This window comes from Hordeum vulgare, chromosome 3H (assembly GCF_904849725.1).
Source record: "Hordeum vulgare subsp. vulgare chromosome 3H, MorexV3_pseudomolecules_assembly, whole genome shotgun sequence".
Classification (NCBI taxonomy): domain Eukaryota; kingdom Viridiplantae; phylum Streptophyta; class Magnoliopsida; order Poales; family Poaceae; genus Hordeum; species Hordeum vulgare.
The window spans coordinates 548,119,450-548,134,270 of record NC_058520.1 but is presented as its reverse complement, the minus strand read 5'-3'; positions in this window follow the sequence as shown (position 1 = coordinate 548,134,270).

The following is a 14,821-nucleotide window of genomic DNA, read 5'->3' as shown; positions in this document are numbered from 1 at the left end:
AACACATGGTGAATACATGAACTCCTCAAACTACGGAAATCACCGAAAAGAATCCCAATTATTGTTACCTTGGGGTATGCGAATCAAGACACGTAATAGGTAACTACAACTTCCAAGATAGGATCCAAATCACTCTCATATTCATGAAAACATAATAAGTTTAGATTTGAAATCATGGCACTCGGGCCCTAGTGGCAAGCATTAAGCATATAAAAGTCATAGTAACATCAATCTCAGAACATAGTGGATACTAAGGATCAAGCCCTATCAACCTTAACTCGATTACATGATCAATGTCATCCAATCCCACCATCGTCCGACAAGCCTATAAAAGTATTACTCACTCCTAGTGGTGAGCACATGACAGTGTTGATGAAGAAGGGTTGGTGATGACGACGGCGACGAAACTCCCTCTCCGGAGCCCCAAACGGACTCCGGATCAGCTCTCCGGGGGAAGAACAAGAGGTGGCGACGGCTCCATCTCGAGAAACGTGATGAAAACTTCTCTCTGATTTTTTTCTCCGAAGATGTCATTTTATAGGACTGGAATTAGGGTCCGAGGAGACGCGTGTGCCCCACAAGCCATCAGGGTGCGACCTTGGGGGGCACCCTGTTGGCTTGTGCCCCCCTCGCAGCATTTGTCCGACAAGTCTTCACTCCATAATTCCTTATAAATGCCAGAAATAATTCACAAAAAGTTTTGTCCAACTCTAGGAACTTTTATTTCTGCACAAAAATAACATCAAGGTAGTTCTGCTCAAAAACAATGTTAGGATGTGTTATTTTCATTCAAATCATGCAAATTAGAGGTCAAGGCCAAAGCAAAAGTGTTTGGAAAAGTAGATACGTTGGAGACGTATCAACTCACCCAAGCTTAACTCATTGCTTGTCCTCAAGCAATTCGGTTGATAAACTTAAAGTGATACATAAAAGTTTTACAAACTTTTTTGTTCTCGTCGTTATACATATATTTAGCTACTGTTCAAGTTTTGAGCATAAATCAAAAATAAAGACATCCTTGATAATAATTTAAGCATCATATCCAATCATGGAAATACATAACCAACTAGCAAGCAATAATAAGATATCTCACATGCCAACAATTTTTCAAAACAATCATGATATAATACGGTGGCATGGTATCTCGCTAGCCCTTTTTGAGACCGCAAAACATAAATGCACAACACCTATGAGATTCAAGCATTGACTAAATATTATAATTCAGAATAGAAAAGATCCTAGTCATACTCATATCCAACTTTGGCTAGACTCAATGCATAAAAATGACAACAGTACTCTCCAGTCTGGTGTTGTAAGTAAGAGGGTGATGACTCAACATAAAATTGAATAGATTGGCCCTTCGTAGAGGGAAGCATTGATTTGCAGAGGTGCCAGAGCTCAAGTTTTTAAAGCAGGAATGAAAATGTAGTTTTGAGTGGTGTTCTTTACTGTCAATGGTACGACAAAGGTTTTCACTATCTTCCATGCTAAACTCATCATCGGTGGTTCCCAAACAGAATTCTAAAGTTTTACTCTATCCACCATCCATATACAACCATGGCTAGCTGAATTCATGCGTGCCCACCAACATACCAATTTCCCAAGGAGTTTTGTTTTAATTTATTTTTAATTAAGCAGGACTGGGCATCCTTGTTACCAACTTCTCTCATGCAATGACAATGAATAAACGCGTGTTGTGAGAGTAATTTACTTAGCATGGAAGATACCAATTGCCCCGTCGCTCCATGAGGGGTACGAGTGCACAAAATGGATATTTATTTGATTATTTTAGAGGTGGCATGTGCAAATTTACTTGGAATGGCGGGTTATACCGCATATAGGTAGGTATGATGGACTCATGTGGAATTACTTGATTTTAAATATACTGGATGCACAAGCAGCATTCCCGCTTAGTATAGATGGAGGCTAGCAAAAGATTGGGAAACTACCAACTAGAGAGCAACAATGGTCATTAACATGCATTAAAAATAATCAAATTTGGACAAAGCATGAGTAGGATATAAACACTCTGAATTTAAATATCATGAAGGCTACATTGGTTTTGAATCAACTACATGGTTGCACATGAGCCAAGTCAAACCACTCGGATCACTCAGAGGAAAATACCATACTACCATATCACATCATAACCATTTTAATGCATGTTGACTCATAAGGTAAATCATTATCAACTCCTAGCTATTTAAGCATGGCATGAAAAGTTCGATCTCTAATTGTTATCACAAATATGTTCACTCATGATATAGTGAATCAAGATCGAATGAGCCAACATATTTACAAAAACGAAAAACAAGAAGAGTTCACACCTGTTTCCTTTGCCACAATCACTTCATCAAATATCGTCATTATTGCCTTTCACTTGCACGACCAAATGATGTGATAATAATAAAAGTGTAGGGATGTCGGGGACTAAGGTGGAATCTGCACGACAATTTTAAACAAAGGGGAAGATATGGTAATGTTGGTTATTTGTTAGCTCAGCAACGAAGCATATGAGAGACACTCATGATTTTCATCGTGGTCTTCCCTTTTCATGGCTCAACAAAAGGAAAAGAAATTCAGAAAAACACACTGAAATATTTTTGGAGTTTTTGTTTTTATTAAGCAAGCAAAATAAATGAAGGGAAAATAAGAACGAGAAAAACTATTTACATGGGAAAGCTCCCGACAAGGAAAAGGAAATCTTTTTGGGTTTTCTTTTAATAGTACAGCTAATTAAACAAGAAAGAAAAGTAAAAAAGAAGCGATAAATATTTTTAGATTTTCTAAACTTTTTTAAACACATAAGAATAAAGTGGAAAAATAAATTTAACATGGATATACAATGAAAGAGGATGAATGCCAATAATTTATATGAAGTGTGTGAACATGGATGTAATGTCGGTGAGAAATACGTACTCCCCCAAGCTTAGGATTTTACCTATCTTGGTAATCACCACTCGTAGTCTGGGAAGTGGTTGAGATAGTAGCTTGTTGGAGCATTCCTGACTGCCTCTTCTGCCAAGCGAGCAACTTCTACTGCAGCATTGTACTCCTGCACTTCGTTCTCAAGAATGTAGTATCTCTGGCGAGCCTGGAAATTAAAGAGGGCAATTACACGCAAAGTAAGAGGCATAGGTGTATATTTCTCAAATATTAAGTTATACCCATACCCTCTAGCGTGATTTACAATAAACTCATGAGAACGCATAGCTTCACAATCTAGATATCTATCGAGAAAAATAGGATCATTAGGTTGAGGTGACACTCCCAACTGTGCAGCTACACGGGAGGCATAAATTCCTCCATACAATTCTCTGTTGCTAGAGTCGGAATGCAACCTTCAGGCACCAATGGCCCCAAGGTTATAGCATTGTTCACCAGTCACAACAGTGTGAATAAGGCTCAAATGAGGAGCACATAACACACTGCAATATTGTTTCCCTACTACGCATTTCCTATTAAATAATGTAAAGTAACAAATAGAGAGAAAATGAATGCTTTCAATTCTAGCCTGCGTAACTCTATTTTCTCCAACACATAGGCTCTTGAGGAATAAATTATAATTAGTTTTTATGGTTTCTCAAGTGAACCCCAAAGTGGGAGCTTGCATGCGACACAAAATTCTTTTAGGCTCATGCTAAAGGCTTTGTCATAGAGGTCAAACAAAAACTATGGAAGTACTAGAGAGATAACGAAATCCATGCATGAATGTGCGGGTAAGGTTATAATATTGAACACACTTATTTGCAAGGAAGTTAGTGAGGTCGGTGTTGTGAATGAAATGATCAAATTCCTCCTTGATACCTGCATTCCTCAAGAACTCTTCGCTTGGCCATTGGCAGGATTTGCCATCAGCCATGACTATCTGATTGGACCGAGACTCAATGTAAGCTTGTTGTATCGAGCCCTCACTTGATGATTCACCCTAAGTATGCTTTCTCGAGGAACTCCTCCTGAAGAAACTCATCTCCCTAAGCACAAATTTCTGAAATTTTTGGACCACAAAAATATGTCAATAAAGTTTTATGAGAATGATATCAACTACTCATATGGACACTTAGAGGCTATATCAAGCATTCATGCTACTTGGAACTTATAGATTTTAACATACAAGCTCATTTTCTCTAGCATCAAGTGCAGCAATTTATGCCAAATACAAAAGCACAAAGGCAAAAACTAATTGGAGAGATGGAGGAGTCGCATACCACAGAACAATTTCCTCAAAACAGTTTTGGAAACGAGTTTCCGAGCAAGGAGATCCAAAATTTCAGTTTTTGGAGGAAGAAGATGGGAGAGAGAGCTAAGAAAATATTTCTGGAGGTAGAGGATGATGTGAGCTAAAGGGATAAGGCAGGGGGCCCTCTAGGTCCCACAAGCCATTAGGGCGCGACCAGGGGGCGTGCCCTATTGGCTTGTTGCCCACAGGTGCGTCTCTGTGTTGTTATTTTAATACCAAAAAAATCTTATTTATTCCATAAAAAATCATGTTAAAAGCTTACGTAATTCTGACACTTTTTATTTTTGGGTCATTTGTTCTATGGTATGGAAAACTGGGGAAACAACTTAATCATGGCTTTTTTATTTTTTTTAAACTAAGAGAGCAGAAATTAAACTTGGGGTATAGAGAGTTGTGGATACACAATTCATTAATCGCATGTATTTCAAAAATTATCCATTAATAAGGTTGACCAAGTCTTATTAACAATCGCTTTCGATAAACATGAAACCTAAGAATTTTTGTATATCACTAGGTTACCTCAATGTGCATTTGCATATCCCCCACAATAAGATTATAGTATTTCTTTTTCTTGGCAGCAGGTAGAGGGATGGTAAAATCTCCAATGATGATCGTGGGAATAGGCTCAATGACATTAATATTGTTAACCAAAGTTTGCTTCTTCGAAAAATGCACCGTATGTTGCTTTCCATTAACATGAAAAGTGACCTTGCTTTTGTTGAAATCCATAATAGCCCCTTCAGTATTTAGAAAAGGTTTCCTGAGGATGATCGACATATTGTTGTCCTAGGGCATATCAAGAATAACAAAGTTTGTTAAGATAGTAACATTTGCAGCCACAACGGGGACGTCCTCGCAAATTCCAATAGGTAAAGCGATAGATTTATCAACCATTTGCAAAGATATCTCAGTGGGTGTAAGCTTATCCAATTCAAGCCTTTTATAAAGGGAGAAAGGCATAACACTAAAACCGACTCCTAAATCACATAAAGCAGTTTTAACATAATTTCTTTTAATAGAGCAAGGTATTGTGGGTATACCCGGATCTCCCAACTTCTTAGGTATTCCGCCATCAAAAGAGTAATGAGCAAACGTAGTAGCAATTACATTTTCAGGTATATTTCTTATATTGGTAACAATACCCTTCATGTATTTAGCATACGGAGGCATTTTCAATATATCAGTCAAGCGAGTGCGCAAAAAGACAGGTCTAATAATTTCATCAAAGTGTTCAAAATCTTCATCGTCCCTCTTTTAGAAGACTTTTGAGGGAATGGCATGGGTTTTTAAACCCATGACTCTCTTTCCCTTCCATGTTTTCTAGCAACAAAGTCTCTCTTTCCCTTCGCAAGTTCTATCTCAACATCATTATTAGGTTCCTTATTACTACCTCGTGGATCTTCTACATGAACATCATTATTATCCTTATCATTATCAGTATCATTAAGTTAATGTTCACTACCAGATTGTGTCTCGGCATCAAAAATAGAAACATCACTATGATTCCCAGCACGTTTCTCAGTATGAGGTTCACTAGGGGCATGCAAAGTCCTATCATTTTTCTTTTTCTTTTTCTTCTTAGCGGGACTAGGAGTATCATCATTAATTCTGTGAGAATCCCATTCTATTCTTTTAGGATGGCCTTTAGGAAAAAGGGGTTACTGAGTCATTCTACCTCCTCTAGTCATTACTCTAACAACATGATCTTTAATATTATTCATCTCAGCAAGCAAATCATTTTGTGACTTAGCTACTTGATCTAGTTGGGTGTTGAAAGGATCGATATGGTTGACTAGAGGGGGGTGAATATGCAACTAACATTTTTAGCTTATCTTAACAAATTAGCGTTAGCAACAAAAGGTTCTCTATGTGAACAACTAGGTGAGCAACCTATATGATGCTAACTACAAGGATAATACGTGCAAGCAAAGAATACACCACAATAATAACAAGTACAAAGTAAAGGTAAGAGATAACCGCAAGTGGAACTGGTGGATATGAGGATGTGTTACCGAAGTTCGTTCCCTTTGATAGGAAGTACGTCTCCGTCGGAGTGGTGTGGAGGCACAATGATCCCAAAAAGCCACTAGGGCCACCGTATTCTCCTCACGCCCTCACACAATGCAAGATGCCATGATTCCACTATTGGTGCCCTTGAAGGCGGCGACCGGACCTTTACTAACAAGGTTGGGGCTATCTCCACACAAAGCTTGGAGGCTCCCAACAAGACCACGAAGCTTCACCATAATGGAATGTGGCTCCGAGGTGACCTCAACCGTCTAGGATGCTCAAACACCCAAGAGTAACAAGATCCGCAAGGGATTAGTGGGGGGGGGGGAATCAAATCTCTTGGTGGACATGTAGATCAAGGCCCTCTCAAGCAATCCCTAGAAAATCAACAAGTTTGATTGGCTAGGGAGAGATATCGGGCAGGAATAAGCTTATGGAACAACAATGGAGCTTGGGGAGGTAAGAGGTGAGCTTCTAGAGGAAGAAGACACCTATATATAGTGGGGGGATCAAACCATTAACCACCCACCACAACAATAGCCAAGCGGCACTACCGCTCTCGGAGTGGTACTAATGCTGCTAGGAGCGGTACTACTGCTCCTAAGAGTGGTACTACCGCTCTGCATCTCACCAACCACGGTAGTAATAAAATACTACTGTACCTACTACCATGGGGGGGGGGAAGTATGCAAAAAGGTCTGTGTGAGCGGTAGTAAAAAAATACTACCGCCCTGAGGGCGGTAGTACCGCTCATGGAGCGGTAGTAAAAAATTACTACCGCTCCTAGAGCGGTACTACCGTTGTGCCAGCGGTATTACCGCTAGCCCTTTTGCATAGGCATCACATATAGGGATGGAGCTCCATTGTGGCAAGAGAAAGGTGGTGCACTAAATGTGTACGTGATGATTCCACCCAAAGCTTTCCAACGCGGACCCGCTCTTAATAGTACGGCTTTACTACGACTCAAATCCACCAAATAGAAATGTAGAAAGCAACAGTCTTCGAGAGATTCCGAGGGGCATCGAATCTTCTTGTTCCTAGACATGAATTATCTGAAATGCTCAATGCACACGATTAGTCCGTACATGCATTGTCATCAATCACTAAAACCACTTAGAGAGAATATGCCCTAACAATCTCCCCTTTTTTGGTGGATTGATGACAAAACATGACTTGCACAAAAAGGATATAGAGGAAGCATATGCAAAATCCCAAAATCTACAAACTAGAGACAAGCTCCCCCTGGATGTGTGTGTTGGGGAACGTCGCATGGGAAACAAAAATTTTCCTACGCGCACGAAGACCTATCATGGTGATGTCCATCTACGAGAGGGGATGAGTGATCTACGTACCCTTGGAGATCGTACAACAGAAGCGTTAGAGAACGCGGTTGATGTAGTGGAACGTCCTCACGTCCCTCGATCCGCCCCGCGAACAATCCCGCGATCAGTCCCACGATCTAGTACCGAACGGACGGCACCTCCGCGTTCAGCACACGTACAGCTCGACGATGATCTCGGCCTTCTTGATCCAGCAAGAGAGACGGAGAGGTAGAAGAGTTCTCCGGAAGCGTGACGGCGCTCCGGAGGTTGGTGATGATCTTGTCTCAGCAGGGCTCCGCCCGAGCTCCGCAGAAACGCGATCTAGAGGAAAAACTATGGAGGTATGTGGTCGGGCAGCCGTGAGAAAGTCGTCTCAAATCAGCCCTAATTGCTCCATATATATAGGAGGAGGGAGGGGGACCTTGCCTTGGGGTCCAAGGGACCCTCAAGGGGTCGGCCGAGCCAAGGGGGGGAGGACTCCCCCCCCAAACCGAGTTGGACTTGGTTTGGTGGGAGGAGTCCCCCTCCCTTCCCACTTCCTCCCTCTTTTTTTTTCTCTTTTCCTTTGATTCTTTATTCTTGGCGCATAGGCCCCCTTGGGGCTGTCCCACCAGCCCACTAAGGGCTGGTGTGTCTCCCCAAAGCCTATGGGCTTCCCCGGGGTGGGTTGCCCCCCCGGTGAACTCCCGGAACCCATTCGTCATTCCCGGTACATTCCCGGTAACTCCGAAAACCTTCCGGTAATCAAATGAGGTCATCCTATATATCAATCTTCGTTTCCGGACCATTCCAGAAACCCTTGTGACGTTCGTGATCTCATCCGGGACTCCGAACAACATTCGGTAACCAACCATATAACTCAAATACGCATAAAACAACGTCGAACCTTAAGTGTGCAGACCCTGCGGGTTCGAGAACTATGTAGACATGACCCGAGAGACTCCTCGGTCAATATCCAATAGCGGGACCTGGATGCCCATATTGGATCCTACATATTCTACGAAGATCTTATCGTTTGAACCTCAGTGCCAAGGATTCGTATAATCCCGTATGTCATTCCCTTTGTCCTTCGGTATGTTACTTGCCCGAGATTTGATCGTCAGTATCCGCATACCTATTTCAATCTCGTTTACCGGCAAGTCTCTTTACTCGTTCCGTAATACAAGATCCCGCAACTTACACTAAGTTACATTGTTTGCAAGGCTTGTGTGTGATGTTGTATTACCGAGTGGGCCCCGAGATACCTCTCCGTCATACGGAGTGACAAATCCCAGTCTTGATCCATACTAACTCAACTAACACCTTCGGAGATACCTGTAGAGCATCTTTATAGTCACCCAGTTACGTTGCGACGTTTGATACACACAAAGCATTCCTCCGGTGTCAGTCAGTTATATGATCTCATGGTCATAGGAATAAATACTTGACACGCAGAAAACAGTAGCAACAAAATGACACGATCAACATGCTACGTCTATTAGTTTGGGTCTAGTCCGTCACGTGATTCTCCCAATGACGTGATCCAGTTATCAAGCAACAACACCTTGTTCATAATCAGAAGACACTGACTATCATCAATCAACTGGCTAGCCAACTAGAGGCATGCTAGGGACGGTGTTTCGTCTATGTATCCACACATGTAAATGAGTCTTCATTCAATACAATTATAGCATGGATAATAAACTATTATCTTGATACAGGAATTATAATAATAACTATACATTTATTATTGCCTCTAGGGCATAATTCCAACAGTCTCCCACTTGCACTAGAGTCAATAATCTAGCCCTCACATCACCATGTGAATTACATTGTAATAAATCTAACACCCATACAGTTCTGGTGTCGATCATGTTTTGGCCGTGGAAGAGGTTTAGTCAGCGGGTCTGCTACATTCAGATCCGTGTGCACTTTGCATATATTTACGTCCTCCTCCTCGACGTAGTCGTGGATGAGGTTGAAGCGTCGTTTGATGTGTCTGGTCTTCTTGTGAAACCTTGGTTCCTTTGCTAAGGCAATGGCACCAGTGTTGTCACAGAACAAGGTTATTGGATCCAGTGCACTTGGCACCACTCCAAGATCCGTCATGAACTGCTTCATCCAGACACCCTCCTTAGCCGCCTCCGAGGCAGCCATGTACTCTGCTTCACATGTAGAATCTGCTACGACGCTTTGCTTGGAACTGCACCAGCTTACTGCACCCCCATTAAGAATAAATAAATACGTATCCGGTTAGCGACTTAGAGTCGTCCGGATCTGTGTCAAAGCTTGCATCGACGTAACCTTTTACGGCGAGCTCTTCGTCACCTCCATACACGAGAAACATCTCCTTAGTCCTTTTCAGGTACTTCAGGATATTCTTGACCGCTGTCCAGTGATCCACTCCTGGATTACTCTGGAACCTACCTGCCATACTTATGGCCAGGCTAACATCCGGTCTAGTGCACATCATCGCATACATGATAGAACCTATGGCTGAAGCATAGGGGACGGAGCGCATATGCTCTCTATCTTCATCAGTTGCTGGGCACTGAGTCTTACTCAATCTCGTACCTTGTAAAACTGGCAAGAACCCTTTCTTGGACTGTTCCATTTTGAACCTTTTCAAAACTTTATCAAGGTATGTGCTTTGTGAAAGTCCTATCAGGCGTTTTGATCTATCCCTATAGATCTTAATGCCTAGAATGTAAGCAGCTTCTCCTAGGTCCTTCATAGAGAAACTTTTATTCAAGTAACCTTTTATGCTCTCCAAAAGCTCTACGTTGTTTCCAATCAGTAATATGTCATCCACATATAATATTAGAAATGCCACAGAGCTCCCACTCACTTTCTTGTAAATACAAGATTCTCCAACCACTTGTATAAACCCAAATGCTTTGATCACCTCACCAAAGCGTTTGTTCCAACTCCGAGATGCTTGCACCAGTCCATAAATGGATCGCTGGAGCTTGCACACTTTGTCAGCATTTTTAGGATCTACAAAACCTTCGGGTTGCATCATATACAACTCTTCCTTAAGGAAACCGTTAAGGAACGCCGTTTTGACATCCATCTGCCAGATTTCATAATCGAAAAATGCAGCTATTGCTAACATGATTCTGACGGACTTAAGCATCGCTACGGGTGAGAAGGTCTCATCGTAGTCAACTCCTGGAACTTGTGAAAAACCCTTTGCCACAAGTCGAGCTTTATAAACGGTCACATTACCGTCATCGTCCGTCTTCTTCTTAAAGATCCATTTGTTCTGAATAGCCTTGCGGCCCTCAGGCAGTATCTCCAAAGTCCACACTTTGTTCTCATACATGGATCCTATCTCAGATTTCATGGCTTCTAGCCATTTGTTGGAATCTGGGCCCACCATTGCTTCTTCATAATTCGCAGGTTCATTGTTGTCTAACAACATGATTGATAAAACGGGATTACCGTACCACTCTGGAGCAGCACGTGATCTCGTCGACCTGCGTGGTTCAACAGAAACTTGAACTGGAGTTTCATGATCATCATCATTGACTTCCTCCTCAACCGGCGTCGCAATGACAGAGGTTTCCCCTTGCCCTGCGCCACCATCCAGAGGGATGAGAGGTTCGACAACCTCGTCAAGTTCTATCTTCCTCCCACTCAATTCTCTCGAGAGAAACTCCTTCTTGAGAAAAGTTCCGTTCTTAGCAACAAACACTTTGCCCTCGGATTTGAGATAGAGGGTGTACCCAACTGTCTCTTTTGGGTAGCCTATGAAGACGCATTTTTCCGCTTTGGGTTCCAGCTTTTCAGGCTGAAGCTTTTTGACATAAGCATCACATCCCCAAACTTTAAGAAACGACAACTTTGGCCTTTTGCCATACCACAGTTCGTATGGTGTCGTCTCAACGGATTTTGATGGTGCCCTATTTAAAGTGAATGCAGCTGTTTCTAATGCATAACCCCAAAATGATAACGGCAAATCAGTAAGAGACATCATAGATTTCACCATCTCTAACAAAGTACGATTACGACGTTCGGACACACCATTACGCTGTGGTGTTCCAGGCGGTGTTAACTGTGAAACAATTCCACATTGTCTTAAGTGAGCACCAAACTCGAAACTCAGATATTCACCCGCACGATCAGACCGTAGGAACTTGATCTTCTTGTTACGATGATTTTCCACTTCACTCTGAAATTGCTTGAACTTTTCAAATGTTTCAGACTTGTGTTTCATCAAGTAGACATAACCATATCTACTTAAATCGTCAGTGAAGGTGAGGAAATAACGATATCCGCCACGTGCCTCTACGCTCATTGGACCACACACATCTGTATGTATGATTTCCAACAAGTCACTTGCACGCTCCATTGTTCCGGAGAACGGAGTCTTAGTCATCTTGCCCATGAGGCATGGTTCGCACGTGTCAAGTGAATCAAAATCAAGTGACTCCAAAAGTCCATCAGCATGGAGTTTCTTCATGCGCTTTACACCAATATGACCCAAGCGGCAGTGCCACAAAAATATGGCGCTATCATTGTTTACTCTAACTCTTTTGGTCTCAATGTTATGTATATGCGTATCGCTATCAAGATTCAATATGAACAATCCTCTCACATTCGGTGCATGACCAAAAAAGATGTTACTCATAGAAATAGAACAACCATTATTCTCAGACTTAAAAGAGTAACCGTCTCGCAATAAACAAGATCCAGATATAATGTTCATGCTCAACGCAGGCACTAAATAACAACGATTTAAGTTCATCACTAATCCCGATGGTAGCTGAAGTGACACTGTACCGACGACGATTGCATCAACCTTGGAACCATTTCCTACGTGCATCGTCACTTCGTCTTTCGCCACCCTTCGTCTATTCCGCAGTTCCTGCTTCGAGTTGCAAATGTGAGCAACAGAACCGGTATCGAATACCCAGGCACTACTACGAGAGCCGGTTAAGTACACATCAATAACATGTATATCAAATATACCTGATTTTTCTTTGCCCGCCTTCTTATCTGCCAGATACTTGGGGCAATTGCGCTTCCAGTGACCCATACCCTTGCAATAGAAGCACTCTGTTTCAGGCTTAGGTCCAGTCTTGGGTTTCTTCGGCGGATTGGCAACAGGCTTGCCGCTTTTCTTTGAATTTCCCTTCTTGCCTTTGCCGTTTCTCTTGAAACTAGTGGTCTTGCTCACCATCAACACTTGATGCTCTTTACGGAGTTCAGACTCTGCGACTTTCAGCATCGCAAACAACTCGCCGGGAGCCTTGTTCATCCCTTGCATGTTGTAGTTCAACACAAAGCCTTTATAGCTTGGCGGCAGTGATTGAAGGATTCTGTCAGTGATAGCTTCTTGCGGGAGTTCAATCCCCAGTTCAGCTAGACGGTTTGAGTACCCAGACATTTTGAGCACATGTTCACTGACAGACGAGTTTTCCTCCATCTTGCAAGCATAGAATTTATCGGAGGTCTCATACCTCTCGATCCGGGCGTTCTTCTGAAAGATAAACTTCAACTCCTGGAACATCTCAAATGCTCCATGACGCTCAAAGCGACGTTGAAGTCCCGGTTCTAAGCCATACAAGACCGCACATTGAACTATTGAGTAGTCCTCCTTACGCGCTAACCAAGCATTCTTAACATCCTGATCAGCCGTAGCGGGTGGTTCATCTCCTAGCGCAGCATTAAGGACATAATCCTTCTTCCCAGCTTGTAAGATTAGCTTAAGATTACGAGACCAGTCTACAAAGTTGCTTCCATCATCTTTCAACTTAGCTTTCTCTAGGAACGTATTAAAATTCAGGATGACACTTGCGTGAGCCATGATCTACAACACAAATATATTCAAAGTGGACTTAGACTATGTTCAAGATAATTAGAGTTCAACTTAATCAAATTATATGCTAAACTCCCACTCAAAAAGTACATCTCTCTAGTCATTTGAGTGGTTCATGATCCACTTACACTATCCCAAGTCAGATCATCACGTGAGTTGAGTATAGTTTCAGTGGTAAGCATCCCTATGCTAATCATATCAACTATATGATTCATGATCGACCTTTCGGTCTCATGTGTTGCGAGGCCATGTCTGCACATGCTAGGCTCGTCAAGCTTAACCCGAGTGTTCCGCGTGCTCAACTGTTTTGCACCCGTTGTATGTGAACGTTGAGTCTATCACACCCGATCATCACGTGGTGTCTCGAAACGACGAACTGTAGCAACGGTACACAGTCGGGGAGAACACAATTTCGTCTTGAAATTTTAGTGAGAGATCACCTCATAATGCTACCGTCGTTCTAAGCAAAATAAGGTGCATAAAAGGATTAACATCACATGCAATTCATAAGTGACATGATATGGCCATCATCACGTGCTTCTTGATCTCCATCACCAAAGCACCAGCACGACCTTCTTGTCACTGGCGCCACACCATGATCATCCATCAACGTGTTGCCATCGGGGTTGTCGTGCTACTTATGCTATTACTACTAAAGCTACATCCTAGCAAAATAGTAAACGCATCTGCAAGCACAAACGTTAGTATAAAGACAACCCTATGGCTCCTGCCGGTTGCCGTACCATTGACGTGCAAGTCGATATTTCTATTACAACATGATCATCTCATACATCCAATATATCACATCACATCATTGGCCATATCACATCACAATCATACCCTGCAAAAACAAGTATGCGTCCTCTAATTTTGTTGTTGCATGTTTTACGTGGTGACCAAGGGTATCTAGTAGGATCACATCTTACTTACGCAAACACCACAACGGAGATATATGAGTTGCTATTTAACCTCATCCAAGGACCTCCTCGGTCAAATCCGATTCAACTAAAGTTGGAGAAACCGTCACTTGCCAGTCATCTTTGAGCAAAGGGGGTTACTCGTAACGATGAAACCAGTCTCTCGTAAGCGTACGAGTAATGTCGGTCCAAGCCGCTTCAATCCAACAATACCGCGGAATCAAGAAAAGACTAAGGAGGGCAGCAAAACGCACATCACCGCCCACAAAAATTTTTGTGTTCTACTCGAGAAGACATCTACGCATGAACCTAGCTCATGATGCCACTGTTGGGGAACGTCGCATGGGAAACAAAAATTTCCTACGCGCACGAAGACCTATCATGGTGATGTCCATCTACGAGAGGGGATGAGTGATCTACGTACCCTTGTAGATCATACAGCAGAAGCGTTAGAGAACGCGGTTGATGTAGTGGAACGTCCTCACGTCCCTCGATCCGCCCCGCGAACAATCCCGCGATCAGTCCCACG